A 7,890-nucleotide genomic window follows, 5' to 3' on the forward strand; every position below is an offset into this window, starting at 1 on the left:
CTTAGAAAATTAGGACCTACCAGCCCTAGTTCTCAGCTTGCCCAGAACATAGGTGGAAACAGCTGATGTTCAGAAATCAGAACCCCTAGACAAAGCATTCACATATATGGGATGGAATTCTCCCAAGTGCCCTCACAGTGTAGCAAGTCTGTGCCAAGAAATTTACATAGAAATCTCACATAGTCCCATAAGAAACCAATAGGAAACTGCTCCCATAGGAAAAACCTATACCAACCAGTACACCTTAAGGTCCAACTGATAGGGGCGCCTGGGTGGCTCAGTCGGTTGAGTGTCCGACTTCAGCTCAGGTCATGATCTCACGCTCGTGAGTTCAAGCCCCGCGTCGGGCTCTGTGCTGACAGCTCGGGGCCTGGAGCCTACTTCGGATTCTGTGTCTCCCTCTCTCTCTGCCCCTAACCCACTCACATTCTGTCTCTGTCTCTCTCAAAAATAAATAAACATTAAAAAAGCTTTTTAAAAAAAAAAAGGTCCAACTGATAAAACCTCCCCACAACAGTGAGCATACAGACATAATTACAAATTACACCAAACTGAATTTTCCAGAATTAAATTCTCAAACTGAAAAGGCAGCATAAAGGAAAACAAATCCAGACCTAGACATATTGCAGTAAAACTTCAGAACATAAAAGGAAAAGATAACGTCTTAAAAACTATCATAGGAAAAAATAGATTAGCTGCAAAGAAACGAAAACATGATGCTGCCATTAGAGATCTCAACACGAACAAGAGAGTCAGAAACAATGGAATACATGATGAATTCCCATATATAAACAACAAAATGGCTAAAATTAAAAAGACTGACAACACAATATGTTGACAAGAATGTGGAGCCATCAGAACTCTCCTACATTGTTGTGGGAATGTAAAATAATAAAAATTACTCTGGAAAATAGCCTTACAGTTTCTTTTTTAAATCATGCTGTATTATCTTTCATTAAACATAAAGACTTCCAATCACATCACCTAAAGACCATTTTACCCATTGCCCTGTTTGGCCACCAGTCTTTTGTCTCTCTCTTCAGCAATGGTGAGGCAGATACCCTTTCCACAGAGAAGAGAAATTCATGGTTTGTTGCTTTTGCCAATAACAAAATATTGGACAGCCAGGTGGCAAAGCTGCTGCTATTGGCATCTTTCACATGAACTACATCAAAAGAACCAGGGTATCTCTCTCTGTTGGTGATCACACCAATTCTTCCTAGGTTAGCACCTCCAGTCACCATGCAAAGATTACCAGTGTCCAATCTGATGAAATCAGTACTATTTACAGTTTCTGAATCAATCTGAATTCTGTCATTCACCTTGATGAGGGGATCAGGGTAGTGGATGGTACGAGTGTCATGGGTCACCAGATGAAGGATTCCTTTTGTCCCCACAAAGATCTTTCTCACTTTGTACAACTTGTACTTGGCCTCCTTGGGTGTAATCTGATGAACAACAAAGCGACTCTTGGTGTCATAGATCAGATAAAAATTCTCCCCAGTCTGCAATCCCTATCAAAATAACATCAGAATTCTTCACAGAGCTAGAACAAACAATCCTAAAATTTGTACGGAACCAGAAAAGACCCCAAATAGCCAAAGCAATCCTGAAAAAGAAAACAAAGCTGGAGGCATCACAAAGCTGGAGGTATTACAAAGCTGTAATCATCAACACAGTATGCTACTGTCACAAAAACAGATACTCAGATCAATGGAACAGAATAGAGAACACAGAAATGGACCCACAAATGTATGGCCAACTAATCTTTGAGAAAGCAGGAAAGAATATCCAATGGAATAAAGATAGTCTCTTTAGCAAATGGTGCTAGGAAAACAGGACAGCAACATGCAGAAAAATGAACCTGGACCACTTTCTTACACCATACACAAAAAGAAACTCAAAATGGATGAAAGACTAAACTTAAGACAGGAAGCCATCAAAATCCCAAAGAAGAAAGCAGGCAAAAATCTCTTTGACTTCAGCCACAGCAACTTCTTACTCAACACATTTCTGAAGGCAAGGGAAACAAAAGCAAAAATGAACTATTGGGACCTCATCAAAATAAAAAGCTTTTGCGCAGCAAAGGAAACAATCAGCAAAACTAAAAGGCAACCAACAGAATGGGAGAAGATATTTGCAAATCACATATCAGATAAAGGGTTAGTGTCCAAAATCTATAAAGAACATATCAAACTCAACACCCAAAAAACAAATAATCCAGTGAAGAAATGGGCAAAAGACATGAATAGACACTTCTCCAAAGAAGACATCCAGATGGCCAACGAACACATGAAAAAATGCTCAACATCACTCATCATCAGGGAAATACAAATTAAAATAACAATGAGATACCACCTCACACCAGTCAGAATGGCTAAAATTAGCAACTCAGGAAACAACAGATGTTGGTGAGGATGTGGAGAAAGAGGATCTCTTTTGCACTGCTGGTGGGAATGCAAGCTGGTGCACCCACTCTGGAAAACATATGGAGGTTCCTCAAAAAAATAAAAATACAGCTACAACCCACCAATTGCACTACTAGGTATTTATCCAAGGGATACAGGTGTGCTGTTTCAAAGGGGCACATACACCCCAATGTTTATAGCAGCGCTATCAACAATAGCCAGAGTATGGAAAAAGCCCAAATGTCCATCGACGGTTGAATGGATAAAAACGATGTGGTATATATACAATGAGGTATTACTCAGCAATCAAAAAGAATGAAATCTTGCCATTTGCACCTATGTGGATGGAACTAGAGGGTATTATGCTAAGTGAAGTTAGTCAGAGAAAGACAAATATCATATGACTTTACTCATATGAGGAATCTAAGATACAAAACAGATGACATAAGGAAATGGAAGCAAAAAATAATATAAAAACAAGGAGGGGGACAAAACATAAAAGACTCTTAAATACAGAGAACAAACTGAGGGTTGCTGGAGGGGTTGCAGGAGGGGGGTTGGGCTAAATTGGTAAGGGGCATTAAGGAAGACACTTGTTGGGATAAGCACTGGGTGTTATACATAGGGGATGGATCACTGGAATCTACTCCTGAAATCATTATTGCACTATTTGCTAACTAACTTGGATGTAAATTTTAAAAATTTAAGAAATCATAATAAAAAAAGAAAAAAGAAAGAAAGAAATTCTCCCCAATCTTGTCAATGCCAATGACATCCATAAAACCAGCAGGGTAGGTTATATCAGTTTGGACCTTGCCATCAATCTTAATAAAACGCCACATACAGATCTTTACTTGATCTCCTGTTAGGGCATAGTTAAGTCTGTTCCTTAGGAAAATGATGAAAAGAAGACATTCTCTCAGCTTATGAGGATGAGCGGCACACACATGGGTCAGTTTATCCAGCATCCAATGCTTTGGATCTACTACATGCTTCAGATGCTTCTTGGGACCACAAGCCATGGCTGCTCTAGGCATGAAAAGAGGACCACCTAGCCTGAGTTTCTTACCAAACTAAACATTCACCTACCCTCCAACCCAGGAATTCCACACATGTCAACAAAAAGATTTATTTATATCAGGTTCATTCATAATAATTAAAGCCTAAAAACAGCATGTATCCCTCACCACCAAAATATATACTATGTATACATACTCATGCAATAGAATAATATTCAGTAATAAAACGAAATGAACTACAGATAAATGGATGAATCTCAAAAACATTATGCTAAGTGAAAAAGTTTTACACAAAAGAGAACATGGTTTATGATTTCACTCATACAAAACTCTGGAACAAGCAGATGAAATTATGGTGAAAAAGAAATCAGAACAGTGTTTGTCTCTCAAGGGGAATAGTGGGGATTGCCTGGGAAGGGGCATGATAGAACTTTCTGGAGTGATGTCACTACTCTGTATCTTGAAGAGAGTATAGGTTATACAAGTACATGTATTTGTCATACTCATAAAATGATACAGTTGAGTTTTATGCATAGTGTATATGTTATTTCAAAAAAGGAACTCTAAACACGTACTGAACCCTAGTTAATTATATTCAGTCTAAGTGTTGAAAAATGAGGTATATGGATGTCTAGGACTTATTTTGAAGTGCATCAAAAAATAAGATGGATACTAGGGTGCCTGAGTGGCTCAGTCAGTTGAGCATCCAACTTCAGCTCAGGTCATGATCTCACAATTCATGGGTTCAAGCCCCACATCGGACTCTGTCCTGACAGCTCAGAGCCTGAAGCCTGCTTTGGATTCTGTGTCTCCCTCTCTCTGCCCCTCCACTGCTTGCTCTCTCTCTGTCTCTAGAAAATAAATAAACATTTTTTAAAAATTAAAAAAAAATAAGATGGAAAAATAAATAAATAGATGTAAGTTAAAACAAATACAGCACAATGTTAACAAATAAAGAATCTAGGGACACCTGGGTGGCTCAGTTGGTTGAGCATCTGACTTTGGCTCAGGTCATGATCTCATGGTTTGTGAGTTCAAGCCCCGAGTCGGGCTCCGTGCTGACAGCTCAGAGCCTGAAGCCTGCTTCGGATTCTGTGTCTCCCTCTCTCTGCCCCTCCACCACTGGCACTCTGTCTCTCGCATTGTCTCAAAAATAAATAAACATTTAAAAAACTTTAAAAAAAGAATCTGAGTAGTTGGTATATAGTGTTCACTGTACAAGCCTTTCAGTATTTCTATATATTTGAATTATTTTCATATCCATCTGAACTATTAATGTTTAAAAAAGGATAGGGACACCAGGGTGGCTCATTGGTTAAGTGTCTGAGTCTTGATTTCAGCTCAGGTCATGATCTGATGGTTGTGGGATCAAGCCCCATATCAGGCTCCATGTTGGGAGTGGAATCTGCTTGGAATTCTCTCTCCCTCTGTCCCTGCCCCTCCCTCTCTCATGTGCATGCTCTCTCTCTCAAAAAAAAAAAAAAAACAACAAAAAAAAACCACATTTTTTAAAATAAATAAATAAATAAATAAAAAGAGGATAAAACAAGGCATTTTCAGATATAGAAAGGATAAAACTGATAGACATTTGCTGAAAGAAATGATTAAGAATAGACTACAGCAGAAAAGAAAATGAGCTGAAGAGAGAGGTGGAGTACAAGATACGATGGCAAACAGAGAAACTGGTAAAAATGTGTTAGTAAACTTAAATAAATATTGACTCCTAAAAATAATGAGGACATTAACAGATAAATTGGAAGAGTGTTAACTGGGGCACCTGGGTGGCACAGTCAATTAAGCATCTTACTTGGGCTCAGGTCATGATCTTGTGGTTTGTTAGTTCAAGCCCCACATTGGACTCTGCTGTCAGCACAAAGCCTGCTTCAGATCCACTGTCTCTCTCACCCTCTGTTCTTCCCCCACTCCCTGATATCTCTCTCTCTCAGTCTTTAGGTATTGGAACAAAAATGTTACTCTAATCCAATTCTAACATGACTTTTATGAAAACGTTCTTATATTTCCTTTAACAAAACATTATAGCATCTAATTAGTACTGTGATAACCCTGCTTAGTTACTTACTGCTGCATAGCAAATTACTTCACAATTTAGAAGCTTAAAACAACCAATATTTATTATCTCACAGTTTACTTGGGTCAAGAATCCAGGGATCTTAGCCGGGTACCTTTGGTATAAGGCTTCTCATGAGACCAATCAAGCTTGTTGGCTGGGACTGAAGTTTCATCTGAAGGTTCAACTGGCAGAGGATTTGCCTCTAAGTCCCCTCACATGGTTTTGGGAAAGATTCAGTTCCTCACTGGCTGTTGGCCAGAAGCATCCTTTAGTCTTTGCCACGTGCTTCTCTAGGGAAGCTCACAACATGGCAGACACTCAGAATGAGGAGTAAGAGAGCACAAGACTGGATACTCAAGATGGAAACCACAGTCTTTTTGTCACCTAATCTCAGAAGTTGCATCCCATCCCCATCATTTGTGCCATATTCTGTTTATTAAAAATTAAGCCCACACTCAAGGGGAGGGGATTGCACAAGAGTATAAATGCCCAGAGGCAGGGATCATTGTGAACTTTCTTAGAGGCTGCTTACCACATCTACTTTTGACCCTAAACTTCTATCTTTCCAGTTTGATTATTCGACCATTACCCACCACAAACATTCTTCTGTATCTTCTGTATCTTTAGGACATTCAGGCCATTGAACTCCCTATTAGTTAACACTACCACCACCACTACCATGCTGTTTACTTTCTATGTTACTAGTTTAGATTACCTGGTCTATCCGTTTGGTAACTCTCTCACCAGCATCTTAAACTCTCCTGCCCCTCTACCCTCTGTCTTTTCATAAACCCAACCCTGGATGAATACATCATCTGTTCCCTCTGTGCCTGCATCTTGCTGGCTAAACTATGCTGCAGGAAATTGTGAAAAAGGCCAGATTCGCATTTCTATCTATACCTTAATGATTTCCTACCCTGCCGGAGCCCTCAGCACGACCTGGCAGTTACCCTGTACGACCTGAGTCAGCTTGCTTGCTATTCTTCACTATTTATATCCTTCTTCCTTCAACCAACACACCCTCATTCTCCCAATTTCAATGGTAAATGCCTCCACTTCTCAAAAGACAAAGTCTACCATAGGGGTTCCTTTGAATTTCTACCACAAAGACCTGTTTACAATTGCTGCCATTCTCTCCTATTCCACCTTTTGAAATAGTGCTGAATCCCATCCCTGGCCACCTTCTCAGAAGCTTACCATTATTGATTATATCTTTTCTATCCTATATCTTCATCATCTTCTCTCTACTGAATCCTTCACATACGAATTTTTTTTTAATCCCTGATCCCACTTCCCACTCTATCAACTGCTATCCTAGATTTCTCCCTTTCTTCACTGCTGATCTTTAACAAATTGCCTAAACTCACTACTTCCATTTCCTCCAATCTTATTCTTTCCTCAGTCCAATCCATTTCTTTCCCCTCCCGACACTGCTGAAACAGTTCTCCCTAAGGTCACCAGTGACCTCCACATCACTAGAGCCAATGAATATTTTTCACTCTTTGTAGTACTCTATCTCTTTGTGGCATTTGGTGTTTTTGTTTGCTTGTTTGTTTTAAAAATATGGAAGCTTCATGAATTTGTGTGTCATCCTTGCATAGAGGCCATGCTAATCCTCTCTGTGTTGTTCCAACTTTACTAAAGTGCTGCCAAAGTGAGCACTCTGTGGCATTTGAAACACACTTTTCCCTTGGTTTCTGTGATGCCACATTCCTGATTTTCCTCCTCTGTCTCTGTAGTGGCATTATTTATATTTATGGTGTCCTGGAATCTTCTAAACACATTTCCATATTGTGTTCACTTTCTTCATGATGAGTCCCAACTCCCAAGGCAAAGACCAGGGCCTGCCTTGCCAGCCTCCCTTGTAATCAAGTGTGAGCATGTGATGTTAAGTCCCACTACTTACTGCATCCACATGAGACTTGGAATTAGAAGAAAATGCTGGAAGGAAGGAAATAAGTCAAACTAATTTTGCTTGCATAGGTTATTGTGAGGATTAAAATTTGATAATATACATAGAGCAATTAGAATACGGCCTGGCACAGTGTCAGCACTATGTAAGTGTTAGCTATTATTATTCTGAAAGGAACAGTGGTAGCTCAAATAACCCAAAAACTATTCTAAAAGATTCCTATCATCACCATCTGTCAGCCAAAGATTTTCATCAACTATGAGACACATAAAACCAGCTAGGGACCTGCTACCATGGCTATATTGCTGGTGAAGATCACAGATAGATCAACAAATAGAGAAGCAGACCAAGACGTTTAGCATGAAAGTTGGAAAGTTCAGTGTGATTTCAATCATGGTGTCAAATGCTGAATCAATATTTCTGGGGATGGCCAGCTACAAAAGGAATGGCTGAGCTTCACACATGGAATTTTTCCCCTCA

At 39.5% G+C, this 7,890-nt stretch overlaps 1 non-coding gene and 1 pseudogene across 1 annotated transcript; both read right to left on the reverse strand.

Annotated features, from left to right (window-relative positions):
- Window positions 1-996: 996 nt before the first annotated feature.
- On the reverse strand, window positions 997-3,430 carry LOC124510422 (40S ribosomal protein S4, X isoform-like; annotated as a pseudogene).
- A 3,624-nt stretch (window positions 3,431-7,054) lies between these two features.
- LOC124510541 (U6 spliceosomal RNA) lies at window positions 7,055-7,159 on the reverse strand. Its single transcript, XR_006961740.1, has one exon. It is a non-coding gene; the product is annotated as a U6 spliceosomal RNA (small nuclear RNA).
- Window positions 7,160-7,890: the final 731 nt, after the last annotated feature.

Source organism: Lynx rufus, unplaced genomic scaffold (genome assembly GCF_022079265.1).
Source record: "Lynx rufus isolate CCGP_SWC_20201006 ecotype Redwood Valley unplaced genomic scaffold, mLynRuf1.p SCAF_15, whole genome shotgun sequence".
Classification (NCBI taxonomy): domain Eukaryota; kingdom Metazoa; phylum Chordata; class Mammalia; order Carnivora; family Felidae; genus Lynx; species Lynx rufus.